We start from the raw sequence: 19736 nt of genomic DNA, 5'->3' as shown, positions 1-19736 counted from the left end.
TAACAAATGTCCTTCTGTGGCTGAAGAGACATTAGTTTTCTTTTCAATTTATATGTTCATTCTACTGAATCCATTTTATAGCAGTATGGAATGGTAATAGCCCTAATATATATAAGTTTGCATTTGGAATGTAAAATATTAACTATTCTTGATGACATAGTTTAATTGCCTTTAAAATTAGTACTGTTATTTGTCTATATATGCTTAATGGTCATGTTTTAGATGTGCATCATCATGAATATGGATGACTGTACATTTTCGTGTGCAGTTGGTGTGCAGCTTCTGTAGCAACATGTTTAGAGCCTGGAAATTTACTTTTCTCTGATGCCATCCCGTATACCAGGGGTAGGCAGCCTACGGCCCGTGGGCCGGATCTGGCCCGCCAAGGCCTTCCCACTGCCCCCTGCGCAGTCCTGCCGCCGATCGCCCCCGTTTTACTGCTGCTCCGGGCGCCATTTTGTTTTTCAAAATGGCGGCCGAAGTCTCACGTGACCTCAGGATGGCAAAGGCGCCATTCTAGGAGGCCTGGTGCAGCCCCTGGAGCACTCCAACAGGGCTCCAGGGGCTGCAGTGGACCTGCAGCAGGCTCCACCTCGCCCTCCGCCCTCCTCCTCCTCCTCCTCCCTAAGAGCAGGGAAAGGAGGAGAGGCAGAAGGAGTGCAGAGCCAGGGAGAAAGGGAGCCAGAGCGGCAGCTGCAGCCACAGCCACAGCGAGAGGTTGGTAAGGTTCAGTGGGGGAGGGTCTGAACTGAAGCAAAATCCCCTCTCAGCACCTTGTGGCTTTTGGGTTGAGACTGTGCATGCTTGCTGCCTGTTATTTTGAATTGCATTTTAGTAATTTCCATGCTTGTAACTTTATTATTATTATTATTATTATTATTACTACTTGCCCTGGGTGTTCTTTGTGCAAAATCCCCTCTCAATGAGAAAGAGGAGGATGAGGAGGATGAGAAAGAGGGGGAGGAGGTGGAAAGGTGAGTCATTTCAGATCTGCCTTCGGTTTTTTTCATTAATTTTAAAAAATATATAACACTTATTTTTGTTTTTTTATTTCATTATTTTTATTATTGCTTTTTATTTCATTTCATTATTTTTATTATTTATGAAGGTGAGACAGTGTGACTTTCCAAACTGCTGTAACAAAGGTCTGCTGTAACAATGATAGTGGTGGTGGTGATGATGATGATGCTTCAGTGGAAGCTCTGCCCCCGGTGTGTGGCTCCACCCCTGGAGGGTGGAAGCTCCACACCCGTCATGTGGCTCCGCCCCCTGAGGGTGGAAGCTCCACCCCCAGCATGCAGCTCCACCCCCCGGCTTCGGCCCCCCCAGTTGTCTGAGGGACAGCAACCTGGCCCCTGACTCAAAAAGGTTGCCTACCCCTGCCGTATACACATACCTGGGAATAAATCATGCTGAAGTCAGTGGGACATATCTCTCAACAGATATACTTAAGATATTGTCCTTGGATTGAATTTCCCAGAATACTAGCATAATTTCTGGCTATGTTGGCTCAGATTCTGGGAGTTGTAGTCCAAAAAAGTAATGTTTATAGGCTGTAGTTAAAGCTTAATATTCTGCTTTTGGACTATTCACAAGAACTGTATCAAACTTGCAAGTATGGTACTTGAAAATGCCTAATCTACTGGGACATTTTTTTTAAAAAAATCATGACGTTTCTGTTCTTCAATTTGAGGTATCATAATTGCTCCTTTGCTTTTCACAGTGCTTTTGCAAATAATGTGATTTAAAGGCTCAGAAAAGAGTCCGTGTGTTATGTTTTGTAAATGGGATGGCTCTGGCTTTCCAGATAAATGAGTGTAGATTTGTATATTCACAGTCAGTCCTCCTCCTAGGAGACGAACCTAAATACCCTAAAGGCATCAGTTCCTGTCTGAGCTTAGAAGGGCCAGCCTAGGTTAATACTTGGATGGGAGGCAGCCAATAAATACCAGGTGTTGTACGATATATTTCAGAGGAAGGCAATGACAAACCACCTGTGAGTATTTCTTGTCTAAGAAAACCCAATGAAATTCACAGGGTCATCTTGAGTGGACAGGTGGCTTGAAGGTGTGTATATGTGTAAACACACACACCTCCTTTCAGGAATCGAGAACTGTTGGAAAGTGACACTGACTGCCTCTACTTCTGTAACTTCAGTAAACATATGCAGTATTTAATATACAGGTAACACGGGAAGTTCCTACTGCAAAGTTCTCAATGATCACTGATATGCTGAGACATAAATTTCAGCAGCACGTTATTTTGATGAACTGAACCCCCAGAAACAGAGAGTTACAAGGCTTAGCATAGTATGCAGCCATGGGGCAATCAGTCTTTTTTATAACCTTCACTGTGGGGGGATTCTATTAGGCCTTTTCTGTCTGTCAAGATCTAAGATGAGTTTGTGTGCATGCTATCTGACCCTCCTGAAGTAGATTTACAGCAACCAGTAATAGTTGACTCCAGGAGGCCAATCCTTCTCTGTAATTTTCAGTTTAAGTCACAAACTTTCCCCGTTTTTCTGGCAATATAAAGGCTGTTGGTAGTACAGTATTTTGCACTGAGTGCAGCTATACACTGTTTTAACCATGTTTCCAAGTGCAATTTAATTAAGCTGTTGGTCTTAACCTATATAGCCTATATGACCTGGCATAAGAATGTATCAAGAAAGTCTTCCTACATATAAACCTTTCCTGGCACTATGATCCATTTTGCACAGTTTCCTGGTGTCTGATATACAGCTGGTTATCACAAGAAATAGGGGCAGGAATGGAGGGAGAGCAGGACTGGTGATAACCTGACTTTGGGACCCCCTCTGATAAAAGGTCTTCCTGGTTCTTTACTGCTCGTCTTTTGGAAGACAATGAGTATGCCACCATAGATATAGAAAGTATTGTAAGGACCATCTATTCCAACCCTGTGTCATGTAGGAAAACACAACAAAAGCCCATACAAAAGATGTCTGTCCAATCTCTGTTTAAAGACCTCCAAAGGAGGGTCCACCACATGCCAAGGCAGCCTAGTGTACTGTTGAACAAGAATGATTTGTTTCTTTTCCACTGTATTTTTCTAAATGCTGATTCTAATATGGAGTCTCTTTTCATGTTTATGTTACAATCCTATGGCAACTATTAACTGCTTTGATCAGTTATAAAAAGGCCAGGTTCAAAATATTGGGAAGAGAATAACAGTCATGGTGCAGAACTATATCAACAGTGCTAGGAACGATTAATTTTCTCCCTTGAAGGCATCATCTGTGATAGCATCAGGCACTTGTTAGGAAAATTATGTGCATTCTTTGTTTCCCACCACCATAGGATGACTGCTATGCATGTATGGTTCTTTATCTAGAAATGTGTACCACATATAGAATCCTGGCATCTGGTGATGCTGATGTAGCATTAGGCACTGCCCATATCCCATCCTTTGGCACATATGGCACCATCTTTATTCGAGAGAGGTATGCACAAGCCTGCTTGGAAAGCCACATTGCCATTGTACCTAAGGACAGGGGTATACTAAAACCATAGTTATTTGTTTGGGCTACCAGAATTCCCAACTGGCTGTGTTTGCTGGGAATTCTGGAAATTGAGTCCCCATGACATTCTTGCAAGCAAGCTTGTAAAATGTGGGCTAGGAAAGGTAAGTGTTACATGGATTTGTAACTGGTTGACTTGCTGAACCCAAAGGGTGCTCAGTAATGATTCCTTTTCATCCTGGAGAGAAGTGACCAGTGGTGTCCCACAGAGTTCTGTCCTGGGCCCAGTGCTATTCAACAAATTAGGAGAAGTAGCTAATACCCCAGAGGACAGGAGCAAAATTCAAAATGACCTGAATAGACTAGAAAGTTGGGCCAAAGCTAACAAAATGAAATTCAACATGGAGAAATATAAGGTACTGCACTTAGGGTGGAAAAATGAAATCCATAGATACAGAATAGGGAATACCTGGCTTAACAAGACTACATGTGAAAGGGATCTAGGAGTCCAAGTAGACCACAAGTTGAACATAAGTCAACAATGTGAAGTGGCAGCTAAAAAGGCTAATGTCATTTTAGGCTGCATCAATAGAAGTATAGTGTCTAGATCAAGGGAAGTAATAGTGCCACTCTATTCTGCTCTGGTCAGGTCCCACCTGGAATATTGTGTCCAGTTCTGGGCACCACAATTAAAAAAGGATGTTGAGAAACTGGACCATGTCCAAAGGAGGGCAACTAAAATGGTGAAGGGTCTGGAAACCATGCCCTATGAAGAATGACTTAGGGTTCTGGGGATATTTAGCCTGGAGAAAAGAAGGTTAAGAGGTGATATGATAGCCCTGTTTAAATATTTGACGGGATATCATATTGAGGAGGGAACAAGCTTATTTTCTGCTGCTCCAGAGACTAGGAGCCGGAACAATGGATGCAAGCTCCAGGAAAAGAGATTCCACCTGAACATTAGGAGGAACTTCCTGACAGTAAGGGCTATTCGACAGTGGAACACACTCCCTCGGAGAGTGGTGGAGTCTCCTTCCTTGGAAGTCTTTAAACAGAGGCTGGATGGCCATCTGTTGGGTATACTTTGATTGAGAGTTCCTGCATGGCAAGGGGTTGCACTGGATGGCCTTTGTTGTCTCTTCCAACTCTATGATTCTGAGGAAAAGGTGGGGTATAAATGAATCACAACAACAATAGCAACTGTCCAAAAAGTAACTTGACTACCCTCTGGGTACAATCATTATCTCAACATTTTGGGCAGGAACACATAATGTTTCAAAAAACACACATCCGTCAACAACCAAATGACTGCTAATTTGAACTTTAAATGCACTCTTGGGGCTACTTCATAAAAAAAAGATTACTTATACAGAACTTACTTCTATATAGGCAAATAACATGATGATAAAGCCATTTTGTTGTTTGTGAACTTTATGGTATATGAAGCAGTCCTCACGGAAGGGGTCAGGAGTATGTGGTCCTCCAGATGTCATTGATTCAATTCCCACCAGCTCTTACCAGCATGAGGGATGATGGAAGCTACAATCCAATAACATCTGGAGGGCTACATGTTCCTTATTCTTGTCTTACAGACATGGAGGCTGATGATGTGAGCTTTGTGACTGGAAGTAATAAGCCCTTGTACTCCAAGGATTATGCTTAATGACAAGAAAAAAAATTAGCAAGCAGGCTGAGAAGGTCACAGTGGGAAGTTAACCCATAACATGAAAAACTACAAAATCACTTGTTACATCCCAGGGAGTGGGCTTAATTTGTTTAAAATCAAATCCATCTGTTCATTTCACACGCTTTGTTCCACTTCCTTGCAGCAATCCACAGTGGAGTACTGCTTTACTTTAAAAATTGGCTGCAATTATGATAAGCTAATAACTCTTATTTTGTGGTTAACTGCATCAAGATATTTTGGATCGCTTCCAAGCTTCCCCTTAATTTTTCTGAATTATCCAAATCATCTCTTGGACCAAGTGCTCACTGCAAAACTAGGTTTAAAATTAATGCACTCTTTTAATATTTATAAATTCTATATTAATGCTGTCACTCAATTACTTGCTTCTAATGAATCAGCCATGTATTTCCACTTAATATGACAGTAACCTTAACGTCAGATTAGTATTTGCAAATGTATTGCATGTATTATTGAAAGAATTGCACATTAAGATTTTACTTGTCCATTTGAAATGCATATTTCTCTCTGAAGTCACTTGCTTCTATCCAAGTTAGTAGCTGCCAACGCACTGGCAAGGTGTGTGATAAGAACAAGTGTAAATGAGGGTCACACAGAAGGATTCGCATGAGTATTCCTGTCATTTCCCCTTACTTAAAAGTAAGTACTGTGGAACCAACCAACCAGTCTTGGGGCCCATTGACATTACACAAATGTATGTGTATGTGCCTTCAAAGTGCCTGTCAACTTAAGGTGACACCATTAATTTCATTGGGTTTTCATACAGCATTATTATTCCCCTTTATTATTCCATATTTCTTCCTATGTAATCCTGGGATTGGCAGTTTAGGGAGGATCATTTAGAATTCTCTGCCATTTAATTCTGGTGCCTGGTTAAACTAGAAACTCCCAGGATTTCAGAGGATGAAACCATAGCAGTTAAAATTGAATCATAGTGCTATAACTGAGTAGTGTGATAGAGACCTTAATCTGCATTTAAGTGATTTCTAACCCATTAGTTATGTCTTGCCAAACTTTAACGTTTTTCCCCTTGCTGTGGTCCTCATCTTGATCAATACCCATATATTACATGGTGAAAAACCCCCATTCATTTTATTTCAATGGATCTAATTTTTTTGCAATGCAAGTTGCAGATATGGTGGACCTCCTCTGAATTGTGACTGCAGTAGGTGCAAAAGTTCAATTTCTGCTACTGTGCCCCCCCCCCAAAATCCCCACTATGGTCTCAGTCCACATCAGGCCCCTCACATTTAATTTGGAGGGAGGGCAAGGTATGGTTGCATGCTATGCATTATAAGTAACATTTCATTGCCCTGACTCTAGATTCTGCTCTCACTCCCTCGCAGACTGCTAAAACTTCTAGTTTTGCTGATGGAGTAGACAATGCCATGTATATATGTCAAGAGGTATACAGCAAAGTTTTTCTCATCCACTGAAATGAATGGGAACACTTGGTACACAGAGGTGTCATGTAAACAGTAGGGCTACACTCAGAACTGTGTATCATAGGGACATGAGGGTGAACTCCCTTTATTTACTGGAGAATTTAGAAGGGTAGTGGGAAAGGAGCTCCTGGCTATACATGAAGGGATGGGATTCAGTGAGGTTCTTCAACTCTTTTCCTTCTCTGACTACTGGTGGGCTGGGAAGAGATTCCAGAGACCCACTTCATGGGGTCCTCCCAGTGGGTGGGCCTGCAATGCTCCCAATGCCAAGGAAGATGAGTGAACCGTGGGAGGGCAACAGAGTGGCCATTTGGTATGGAGCCTGGTGGCCCTTCTTTGTTCTTGTGTTCAGGCCATTTTGCACTGCAGCTGCAGGAGCAACTCTCAAGGAATCCATATTTCTTTGCTGGTTCTGAGCCCTTCATGGCCCAGATAAAAGTCTGTACAAAGGGGTTCCAAATTTTGTATACAGGTTGAATCTCCTTTATCCAGAATTCCAAAATCTTCAGTCAAGAAAAAAGAAGACTAGAAATGAGAAGGGCAGCTATGAAAGACAAAATTCTAAAAGTGTAAAGATATAAAGCTGAACACTAAGGTTAGAATTGTTCAAACCATTATATTCCCAATTACCATGTACAGATGTGAGAACTGGACAGTGAAGAAAATGGATAGGAAGAAAATTAACTCATTTGAAATTTGATGCTGGACAATACTGCTGAGGACAGTGTGGACAACCAAAAAGACAAACAAATGGGTATTAGAAGACATCAAGCCGGAGCTCTCCCTAGAAGCCAAGATGACTAAATTGGGGTTGCCATACTTTGGACACATAACATGAAGGCACAAGAATAAACAATAATGCTGGGAAAGGTAGAGAGCAGTACAAAGAGAAGACTATATGCAAGATGGCCAGACGCAATCAAAAAGGTCACAGGCATGAACCTACAAGATCTAAGCAGAGAGGTTGAGAATAGGGGTTTATGGAGATGTCTCATTCATGGGGTTGCCACAAGTCAAACATGTCTCAAAGGTGGCTAACAAGAACAATTGTGAATAGCCTTCATGCACCACTGCCTGTGTTAGATTTTCAGTGAAACTATAACCCTAGAGTTAAAAACAAAACAAAACAGGTTGATGTAATAAGTACAGTATTTGATTTGCATTCCCCAGAACTTGCTGATTTGAAGATCTTGCAGGTGAGCCTAATTGAAAATTAATCCAGGTGTGCATTTCCATTATCCGGGATCATTTTGCTTCAATTCCACTTCCAAGTCAGGATATGTATGAGCATTTTAGCAAGTGCAGCTGCTGGGCTTTTTTTTTTAAAGTTACATTTAGAATGGTAATTATATATTGCCTCTTATTGGTGTCTGAGTACAACTCACTAACTTTTCTATGCTTTGAAAGAGCAGCACTTCATTAAAAATATCAAAAATGAAACTGGATATTAAGTGGTGTGTGGTTTAAAATTGAAGAATTGGAATGAAAGGCTGTTTTGACACTTTCATGGTAACTTTACATTTTTCATTAGTGAAGTAATTAAGCTTCTCAAGATTGAATTTATGGTGTAATTTTATATATTCCCTCCCACTGAGAAACATTTGCTCCGCTAAAAAAATAATCTTTTGCCTCATTCATCCTTGCTTGAAGATTGGGGAAAGGGAGTATCTTCATGAGTCCATTTCTTGTATACTGTGAAGTAAAACAGCTTACCTGAAAATAAGTGTCACTTACAGCTTACTTGAGTACATTTAAGACTTCTGCTCAAATTACTGTTATGCATTTTTCTGTTTTCAATAGTATTTATAAGTTCCTATTATGCATTTAGTATGTGGAGCATTACTACACCATTTTATAAAATGGAAAAGAATTTGTCCTCCAGATGTTGGACTGTAACTTCCACGATCCTTCACTTTTTTCTATGGCTAAAGGGAGTTGCAATCCCAACAAGTTCTGAAGGTCACAGGTTGCTCATCCATGGCCAACATTTCAATGTATGGGTTTTCTCCTTTGTCTTGTACATGCGTGCTCAGAGTAATTATTTTTGTTTTTAGTTAAAGACAGATGCCAGGGACTGGTGATGCAATTGAATACAAGGGAACTTCCTTCCAAGTAACCCATGCACAGGATTATTCTGGATAATACCCATACACATATTTTGGGATTTTTTAAAAAAGGGAATGTTATTTCAGGGGATACAATAGCCACCACAGAACATATTATTTTTTGCAGTTGGTATTTTTAAAAATTTGACAAAAACCTAGAAAAGTGAAAGCCAGAAAGAGCCTTGAGGCAGCTTTACAAATTTAATATGTTCATTAGGGCATAGGATTCTATGGCCCCAAATGCACTTCATCAGAAGCCATAGAATACTATCCTGAGTTGGTGGGTACATACATACATACATACATACATACATACAGTTTGATTATTTATTTAATTAATTTATACCACATCTTTCTCCTTGTAAAGAATCCAAGCTGGCTTAAAGCTAATAAATTATTTCTACAAAAGTTAAAAACTGATTAGACAACAGTTTGGTCAAAAAACCACTCAAAGCTCTATCTGCCACCTCAATTATAAGCCCTTAAGCCAGCATGGCATAGTGGTTTGAGTTCTGGACTATGGAGTTTATCGCATGGGTCCTGGAGAATGGGCCTGGCACGGAATGGAAGGGGACGGAAAGGGGATATCACTCATTTTACCGCAGGGGAGAATACCGCCAGTGCTGCTGGAAGTCCCCATTCTGTTCCCCATCCATCCCACAGAGGCCGATTTTCAAGAACTGTTCTGAACTTGTGCGATAAGCTCCTATGACTCCTATGATTCAGACTAGAGTTTGAATCCCACCTCAGTGATATAAAACCACTGGGTGATCTTGGGCAGGTCACACTCTCTGAGCCTCAGAGGATGGCAATGGCAAGCCGCCTCTGAAGAAACCTGTCAAGAAAGCTCCATGGTAGGTTTGCCTTAGGGTCACCATACATCAGAAATGATTTTAAGGCACATAACAACAACAAATAATAATAATAATAGAACAAAACAAAATGACAGTAGCAGGTAGGATACTTCTGGCCACTTCCAGTTTTATTTTATTTGGGGTTCGGTGGGAGTTTAAAGTCATAAATACATTGAAAGCATCTTGAATGGAGACCTGCCACGGGATATCAAGTGTGGTGGGTTATATTTCAAAGGAAGGTGATGGCAAACCATCCCTGAGCATTTCTTGCCTAAGAAAAATTATATGAAATTCATTGGGCCACTGTAAGAGGACAGGCAACCTGAAGGTACACACACACATACAGACATATTAATCTGTTTTATTTCTATTGCTGATGGATGATAGCATATATCATATATGTTGTGATTTTGTCGTACAAACAAAGATTTTAATTTCATACACCAGTAACCATGGTTCTCAAATCTGGGAACAACACTGTCTTCCCCAGTGGTCAATGCAACATAAGCCTGGAAATTCCTGACTAGTTGAATATTATTCTACTTGCTTTGAGGCTTCGCATCTTTTCCTGTGAGTCCTTTATAGATATGTCTTCCTCACAAAACTCCCCCTTTCTTATTGCTTCTTCCTGTTTTGCTTAAATTCTCTTAAATTGTCTTTATTTTGCATGAGTCAACAACAGAGCTTGGAAAGTTTCTTAGGCTTAGGGGCAGAGTTGGGGCATAGCATCAACATGATGCACACCCCGACTTCATCCCCATGGCAGCATGACACCGTGTGCCACATGGCACGATGCAGCACTGAGAGAGCGTTGTAAAGCCATGGCGCCACAGCTATTGCTCCCTGCAAAGGCCAGATCGGGGCCATGGCAACTGCATGCCGCGGACCCGTGGTCCCAATCTGGCTGCAAAAGGGGCAGCTGGAAGCTGACCCTTCGGCGCTCTCTGCACAGCCCCTTTGTTACTTTTTAAAATGCATTTAAAATGCTTGTTAGGTGCTTGACCAGATGCTTGAAGAGTTACATTTGGGACTACAGCTCTTAGAATTCCAGTCAGCATTCCCAGCCATCAGGGCCCCATTATTCACATACAAATATATGGATGTTTGAGACATTTTAATTGAGTTCTTGTTCCTTTCTGAATTTGGGGAATTATGTATTCCAGAGGAATTGTAATAACACACCCTGCAGTATGTAACAACCAAACAACAGTTTGGGTTGTACCCAAAGTTGTACTGTATGGACCCAAAAATTAAAATTACTGCCAAGAAATGCAAATTATGAACAGGAACGACCAAAGGAGACCCTGTGGAAGTAATACTATACTGTGTGCCTGCATAAACATGATATATATAGAACACTGCTTAATGAGAGCATATGTGTGAAGTGATTCTTTAAAAGTTTGGCATTTCCCATTAAACTTCTGTAAAATTAATTTCTTCTCTGCTATCGAATCTCCAGGGTGATTTGCTGCCTCGTCTGAAAAAAGATACCAAAGGAAAACAGGCCTGTGTCTATGCATTTCCCTATTTTGAATCTGAACAATCTCTAGGAAGCTATTTGAAAGGCAGTTAAACCACTAATCGTATACAATCTATTTTGTAACTGTGGGTGATATGTGGTGATAGCAAATTCAGATGGAAGAAGAATATGAAATTCAGATAGCAGCTTGAGTGATTTGGTGTTAGCATGGGGCCCAATAACACTACAAAGCTATAAACTCTGTCGATCTAGATTGCCCAGTTAGGTGGCAGAAATGCAATTTGTCTTTTCTGAAGCCGCCTGCTGCTAGCTAGCTCCATCTCCTGTCACAGCCTATTAGCTCCCTGAGAAAATTGGTGGGAAATTGCCTACAGATTGTAGGAAATTGCATCTCCAGGCCCTGGAAAAAATGTAGGATAGGACAACACTGACCCTCCCAGAGCAGCTATTAATACAGCAAAAGCTGACCTTTGGCTTGGTGTGAAACGACTTTGCTATTTACTGAATAAAGGCTGTATTATGTGTGGTTGGAGGAAGGTACAAATTATTGTCCTAGCTAAGCTGGTAGCTATTCTGCTTTGGAAAGCTTTTTAAGCATTTAAGATAGAGGCTTTGCCTTGCCTCTTGGAAATGACAACAGTTGGTCAGGAACTTGAGCCTCAGACTTCTTAAAAGTGTAGTCATGAGTATCGTCAAACATCATGATAGTTAGGAGATGAACACCTCTTTCCCCTCCTTGCTGTCATAGACTGTATGACATGAAAACATCTTTTTTGGAATCCACACTCAGCATTAACTAGTTAGCTAGTCTCCAGATTCCGACAACGTGGGAGATAAAGGATTTGTAATTTAATGTTTGCTTTATTGATCGTTTGAATGATTACTGTGAAGGATGCTATTTCCAATATCAGTGGGGAAGTGAATTTGTTCTGTCTGTTTAGTCTGAACTTTGAAGGATACATCCCAGCTACTGAACCTATCCCCAAAATAGGTTCAGCCCCTTGGGGAGCTCATTTAAAATTTGGAGCAAAACACGATGTGTATTTACTATTCCACTGTTCTCCACTGAACTTTGTTTTTATTCTACTCTCCTCTTTCCCTTGAGATGAGGCAGTACCTACACTCAATTTTGCTAGGTTTGGGGGACATTTATTGCACCAGGCCCACCCTGTTTTGACAGGGCTGCAATCCAGAAATAGATCATAGTGGTGCAATTGGAGAAAATGCTCCAGGGCTCTTGTGGCAAGGGAATGCATTCTGTACACACAGATGCATGCTTTTTGTACTGTGGTGCTGTCAAGAGAGAAGTGTCTCTAAGGAGAGGGGGACTATGAGGCTGCACAGATTGACTGGAAGGGCTGGAAAATGTTTTTGCCCTGTATCGGGGCCATGGCAACCGCTCGCCGTAGCCCTGTTCCAGCCTTTGGAGGACACAAAAAGAAGCCACCCCAAGCAGCTCCTTTTTGTGCCCTAGAAAGGGTGCCATAGCCATGACGGGGTGGTGTGATGGTGTCCCTTTGGTGCTGCACCAATTGGACACTGTGCCAGAGGTGCATCATCATGGCGCACACCGTGTGGACTGTTGTGCACCAAAATGGTGCCCTGGCAGCAGCATAAGGGCATTGAGCATCAAGACACTCAGCCCCGACTCCGCCCACAGACCAGCACTTTTCGCCAGTCTGTACAGGGCCCATGTTGATGGTTCTAAGATACAGAATTGATTCTTCTATGCATGGTAGCTTTCAGGGCACTGAGTCCATTAGGCCTGGGATCCTGTTAATCATATCATGAGCAATGTGAAACTCGCTTTCTATAATTTCTCAAGGTCCTTACTTTTTGTTATGTTTGCCACTCCTTGTTATCAATCAGCTTGGATATCAGGTTGACTCTTGGCCTTGGCTCCTGGTGTATGTAGGAAATAATAGCTGGAGGCTGGACACTCTGGGATTTGTTGTGAGGGAGCATGTCTCATGGTGAAGAATGGGAGCTTAACATACAACAAGCTTGGGTTTCCTGTAAAACAGAGGTGGGAGTTATGCAGCAGGAGAAGGCACATGCAGCCCATTAAAACAAAACAAAACAGTGCAACCACCAGAACCCTTCCATAAAAAAAAAGCCTAAAATTGGATACTAGCACTCCCAGAAGCTTGCAAACTGACCATTTTGATGTGATTTTCTCCAGCTTAAAATGACCCTTTTTGGCCAAAAATGGATAGATGGTGACATGACCTTTGAGGCTTTATGGTCATCCATCGACTATATAGAATCATAGAGTTGGAAGAGACCATAAGGGCCATCCAGTCCAACCCCCTGCCATGCAGGAACTCTCAATCAAAGCATACCTGACAGATGGCCATCCAGCTTCTGTTTAAACACCTCCAAGGAAGGAGATTCCACTACACTGAGGGAGTTTGTTCCACTGTTGAACAGCCCTTACTGTCAGGAAGTTCCTCCTAATGTTGAGGTGGAATATCTTTTCCTGGAGCTTGCATCCACTGTTCCGGGTCCTGTTCTCTGGAGCAACAGAAAACAAGCTTGTTCCCTCCTCAATATGACATCCCTTCAAATATTTAAACAGGGCTATCATATCACCTCTTAACCTTTTCTTCTCCAGGTTAAACATCCCCAGCTCCCTAAGTCGTTCCTCATAGGGCATGGTTTCCAGGCTCTTCACTATTTTAATCACTCTCCTTTGGACACACTCCAGTTTCTCAACATCTTTTTTGAATTGTGGTGCCCAGAACTGGACACAATATTCCAGGTGGGGCCTGATCAAAGCCGAATAGAGTGACACTATTACTTCCCTTGATCTAGACACTATACTTTTATTGATGCAGCATTGGCCTTCACTCCCAAATGTGTGAACCCTAAAGCCAAGATGGCTTTGTGACCACACAATTCCCACTCTTGCCTTAACATATGGGTGAGGCCCAATGCTAGATCAGCAAGACAATAGGTGAGAGCCTTTCCTGTAGTCACCACTGAAGTTGTGGGACTCTGCCTTATGGCTGGCTTGTTTAGCTCCCTCTTTTTAGCTCTGCTGACAAGGGGTGAACAATTTGTTTGGACAAGCTTTCTGTGAAAATTAGTATTTTATACTGTCAGCATTTTCATTATCTGCTGCCCCTTTCCTATTGTGAGCCTTTAATTGTTTAATTATTAATTGTTTTATTCTGCTTAGAATGTTGTTAGACACCCTGAGATGTACTTTGGGAAATGGAAAGGTGGGATAGACATTATTCAAGTAAATAAGCAAAGAAATCTTTCTATAATTGTTTAGTCAGGTTGCTGTACATCTGGTCACAAAATTAAAAATCTCTGGGCAATGAATACAGCAATACCCAATAGTAATACACTTCCAGATGATATTGCTTGAGATAAAGTCCAGGTGCATCCATTTTTTCTCCATTGATAGCATTTCAGCCTTCATAACACACGTTGCTATGACACAGCAGTGTCCGGCATAAGCTGGAGTTCTTATCTTAACCAACTGAATGCCTACTGTCTGTATTTAGAAGAAAGAACAGATTTGCTAACGAAGTCTAATAGCTTTTCTATGTCATTCTGAACTGCTCTGGTGCTCTTAGGGAAAAGTGGTTTAGGTCTTCTTTGCTTCCTGCTTTGGTTTTTGCTACTGTGGAGAGTCTTGGCTCCTTTTGACCCTGAGCATTGTGAGGTTGTGCCCAGCCAAGCCACACTGAACATTCACAGTAGGTTATTATTATTATTATTATTATTATTATTATTATTATTAAACTTTATTTCTAAAGCGCTGTAATTATACACAGCGCTGTACAAAGTCAGTAAAATTAGAGAGAATATAAAAGCCTGCCCAAGGCATACATTCTAAAATAATAACAATTAAAAGAGGAATAGATAAAATTACCATATAGAAAAGAAAAAACAAATTAAAAACATCAAATATCAAACAAATCACATCACATCAAATATTGTCAGACAGCCAGATGACAATCACAAATTCCCTGAGAACGCTTCCCTAAACAATATGGTTTTCAGCTCAGCCTTAAAGCTGAGGTTACAATCTAGAAACTGTTTTAACTGGAGTTCTGCTCAGAGCATTCCAGTAAACTGGCAAGTACTTACTTACTAGAAAGCAGGTGGTAGTAACTACTGTGCCTTGTTAAACTTAGGGTGCATCTACGCCATAGAAATAATACAGTTTGACACCACTTAAACTGCTATGGCTCCATCCTACACAATCTTGGGATTTGTGGTTTTATGAGGCACCAGCTTACTTTGACTTTCTAAAAATCCCAGGGTTCCATAGGATGGAGCTACAGCACTTACAGTGGTATCAAACTGCATTATTACAGTGTAGATACACCCTAAGTTTAACAAAGCACAATAATTACTGCCACCTGGTTTCTAGTAATTAAGTAATAAGCACTCACTTTAAATATGCACATCTTAACGCAAGGGAGTTACAAAGTTACTCTGTCTTCTTATACTGAAGTTTTCTTTTAGTGTGGATTGGTGTGGGTTATTAAGATACAAGACCTTAATAAAGAAGCAAAATAAGCTGGTAAATAACAATAAAAATTTGTTTGGAAGAATAGTACATGATTATAAGCATAAATGAAACCAGAGTTTAGAAGTAATTTCCTCCTTTTTCCAATAAAGAGGGCATAACTAGAGAAGGATGACTTCACTTTTTTTTCTGCACAACTACAACTTTTTAATTGGATTTAAAGTTAAAGGGGTCTGAAGGAAGAATACTGCATGGTTCAAATGCTGGCTCAATCTACACCAAACTGTGGTTTATAGCATTCACATAGTTAAAGCAACTTAAAAGGTAATGATTTTATTTACTACCAAGAAACGGAAATGTTTCTCAATACTTTTAAATCACAACTATAATGATAATTAACTACTTTTTATAGTCTTTTAGTTGTTGCCAACTACTTTTTGAAAGAAAGTTTCCAGGCTTTGATGGAAACACAAACTTGGGGGCTCTTCAGACCAGCCATTAAGGCTGGCCTGGGGGAGGAGTCGGGGCATCACGTCTACATGACACATGCCCCAACTCTGTCCCCCAGGGCACCATAATGTCATGTGCCACTCCACATGGCACATGGCATCATGGCACACCTCCAGCACTGTGTCCACATGATCCAGTGCTGAAGGAGTGCTGTATAGCTGTGGTGCCGCAGCTATCATGCCCTTTCCAGGGCACAAAAAGGAGCCAGTTTTTGTGACTCCTTTTTGCGTCTTGGAAAGGCCAGATCGGGGCTTTGGTGTGCAGTTGCCATGGCCCCAATCCAGCTAGGAAAGGGGCAGCATCATGCTATCTCTTAGGGACTGTGTGTACAACCCCTTGGTTTTTAGATTTCTGTAGAGCACTGTTAAATATGAGGGTTAAGTATGAGCTTTCAGGTTGCTGTTTTTGCCATGCACAGTGGTATCTATCATGTACGTAAGTGGTTCAAAACTCACTCCAATCTATTGGAAAGCTTTTTTTTAATGGAAAGAGAATTATTTGATCAGTGTGGTGTCATAATTTCACACGAGACATAATTAATCCCTGGCATAAAGAAAGCTAAAGAAGTCCAGAAAACAAGTTTGTATTTCCACAAAGAATGCGCACCTAGAGCAGGGGCTTATTACCATCTCCACTGCTGCCCCACACCATTTTATATGTTGTGCCTTTGTGTTTTGACTGTGAGCCACCACGAGAGGTCAGGGGTGGAATTTTCCACTTATGAGATCATATTGGCACTCAAAATGTTTCAGATTTTGGAGCATTTCAGATTTTGGATTTTTGGACTAGGGATGCTCAACCTGTATTTTGAAAGAAGGAGAGAAACTTCCCTGTATTCAATTTCTCTATACTGTGTGTAATTTGATATACTTCTATCATCCTTCTCTTTACTTACCTTTTCTTTAAGCTAAACAGCCCCAACTTTTGCATAGGGAAGCTGCTTGACTTCCTTGATCATTTTGGTTGCCCTTTTCTGAAAATACATTTGGGCCTCAGTATGGAAATCATGAGATCCAGCACAGTGTAGTGGTTTGAGTGTTGCGCTAGGACATATGGAGACCAGGGTTCAAATACCCGTTTGGCCATGGAAACCTAATGGGTGACTTTGGGCAAGGCATAGTCTCTCAGCCTCTAAGGAAAGCAAGGGAAACCCGAGCCCCCCTTTGAACAAATTCTGCCAAGAATCTCTGTGACAGATTCGCCTTAGGTTTGCCATAGGTCAGGAATGATTTGAAGGCACACAATGGCAACAACAACATGGAAATCATAAACTTTTGAACTGATGCAGATCTGTCAGCCAAGATGGATGACTATAACCATGCCACTGCTGTATATAACAGGCCTGCTTCTAGATTACTGTGATGGTCACTTTGCAAGCCAATTAGCCTCTGCAAGTCAAAATACAAGCATGCAAAATTAGCCACCCTGCTTAGATTAATAATATTTTTGCCCACAGATAGGTCCAATTTCTCATTTACATTTCAGAGTGCTGTGAATGTTCTCTTGGTTTTGTTCCAAAGAACCCCAAATGGCTAATTAAGAGGAGATGGCTGTTATGGCTATGGCTGCTAAGTCATGGTCTGTATTCAGTGTCAAGAGGTCCTTCTCTGTTTAACTTTACAAAACACTTGATCAGGATATTTCTGTGCTCTGTACACCCTTTGGCATGCTTGCTCAGTGGGCTTCCAGATGAGAAAAGCAGATGTCTTTGTTTCTCCTAGTGTCCCCAAGCTATTCTGTTCACAGAAAACAAAATCTATAGAATGGAATATACCTTTTTCATATGAAACAATACACCATATTGTAAATTATAGCATTGCATCAGTGTTTCAAGAAAACCCATACATTGCTGAGGCCTTTCTCAGACCAATATTATTGTAACTTTTAAGACATTGCTAGAAATGCTTCACATTAATTCTCTTCTAAAGGTACCCTTCACGCCTTACTGCTGTTCTTATGAATGTGCAAGGAAACAGACACTTTATCATAAGCGCTGCAACTCCCATTAAGACTGTGGACCTCTTGTGGGCTTTCAGTTATAGTATTCAGCTCCAGAGCCAAGGGTGAGAAACTTTAGGCACTCCAAAAGAGGAGTTTTCTTTTCATTTTAAAATCCTCATGTTTTACTTCAGCTAATCTCAGAATCTGAAATGGAGAATTTATCTTTGTTCCCTGGTGGTGATAGTCATTCTCCCTTTGTCTGCTCCAGGTCTCTGTCCCTAAAACACATTTTTTAAAAAATTAACTTTTAAATTAGTAGTGCGTAACTTTTCTAAGTTCTTGGATAGGCTCAAATAAGCTGAGTTCTTCTGCTTGCTAATTTGTTTACTTAGGCATTTATGGAAGAATTTAGAAATTTTTTGAATCAATCCAAAATAAACTTAAAGGAGATCACCTGTCTTTAGTTATTCTTGAAGGGCACCAGACATACATCCAAGCAGTTCATCCAAACCATGTTTTTTTCAGTATCTGCCACTGCAAATCCTGCATTGGTTTGTCCTTGGAGAGTAAATGCCTCTAAGGCCCCAAATTTATTTCCTCATCGCAAAACTGTAAATCTTTTTGGAGTAGGAGGGTTGAGTCTTGGACTGCTTTAAAACGTTTTCAAGATTTTTTAAAACACATTTCTGTAAAATGTAAAACATAGGAAAACTGAATTGTTGCCCTCTTTCATGAATTAGTTCCTTTGTGCTTGCTATGTATATGTGTGGGCGTAGTTTCACAAAAGGAAAGATATGCTAATATACCCAAAGTATATTTTGCACAAATTGTGAAAGCCACAATTGCAGGGAGGGGAGTCAGTTGGTGTCTTGGTCCTGCACTTGAAGTCAAGTATCTTGAGAGTGCTGGAGAATTCTTAAAATGCTGTTTTTTTTTCTTATTGAGTTTGCCAGTGAACCTAGAATCTCAACAACTGTCAAATTTGTTCACATCCCTATTTAAAACAATTGTAGTGTTCTCACATCCTGCTACATCTGAGGAGCAAGATGCTTACTTCAGATGATAACCAAACACACAGAAGCCACATGTCTTTTATCTACTTTCTCCACTTCTGTTGTAGTTTTAGTGCTAATTTTAGTATGAGAACCAGCCAACCAGCCAGTCTTTATACAGACACCATCTCGTTCTGCCTGCATTTCTTTCCAATATATTCCTACAGACATAGCAGGACTCTTTTGTAGATGATATGCATTTAAACAGTGTGAGCCCTATAAAAATAATGCTGTACCTCACTGTCCTGATACTAACCTGTGAGCTTTTTACCTTACAGATATGTAGACATCCATACCTGACCAGACTCCAGTAGTATGGTTTAAACCAATGCTATTCAGATGAAGGCCCTTGGGTCTATGGCAGGGTATGCAACCTTTTTGAGCCGGGGGCCGGGTTGCTGTCCCTCCTCCTGCTACTCTTCTTCTTCTTCCTCCTTCTCCTCCTTCCTCCTCCTCTTCCTCCTTCCTCCTCCTTCCTTCCTTCCTCCATCCTCCTCCTCTTCCCCCGCCCCCTTCCTTCCCTGCCCGCGGCTGTCTGGAAGCCGTGGGAAGGGAAGGGAAGGAGGAGGAGGACCCCTGCCCCCTACCTGCCCTGCCCGTGGCTGTCTGGCAGCCGCGGGAAGGGAGGAAAGGAGGAGGAGGACCCCTGCCCCCTTCCTTCCTTGCCTGCGGCTGTC

Source organism: Sceloporus occidentalis, unplaced genomic scaffold (genome assembly GCF_023333645.1).
Source record: "Sceloporus occidentalis isolate IW3139 unplaced genomic scaffold, rSceOcc1.0.p SCAF_73, whole genome shotgun sequence".
Lineage (NCBI taxonomy): Eukaryota > Metazoa > Chordata > Lepidosauria > Squamata > Phrynosomatidae > Sceloporus > Sceloporus occidentalis.
This window is presented reverse-complemented; position numbering follows the sequence as displayed.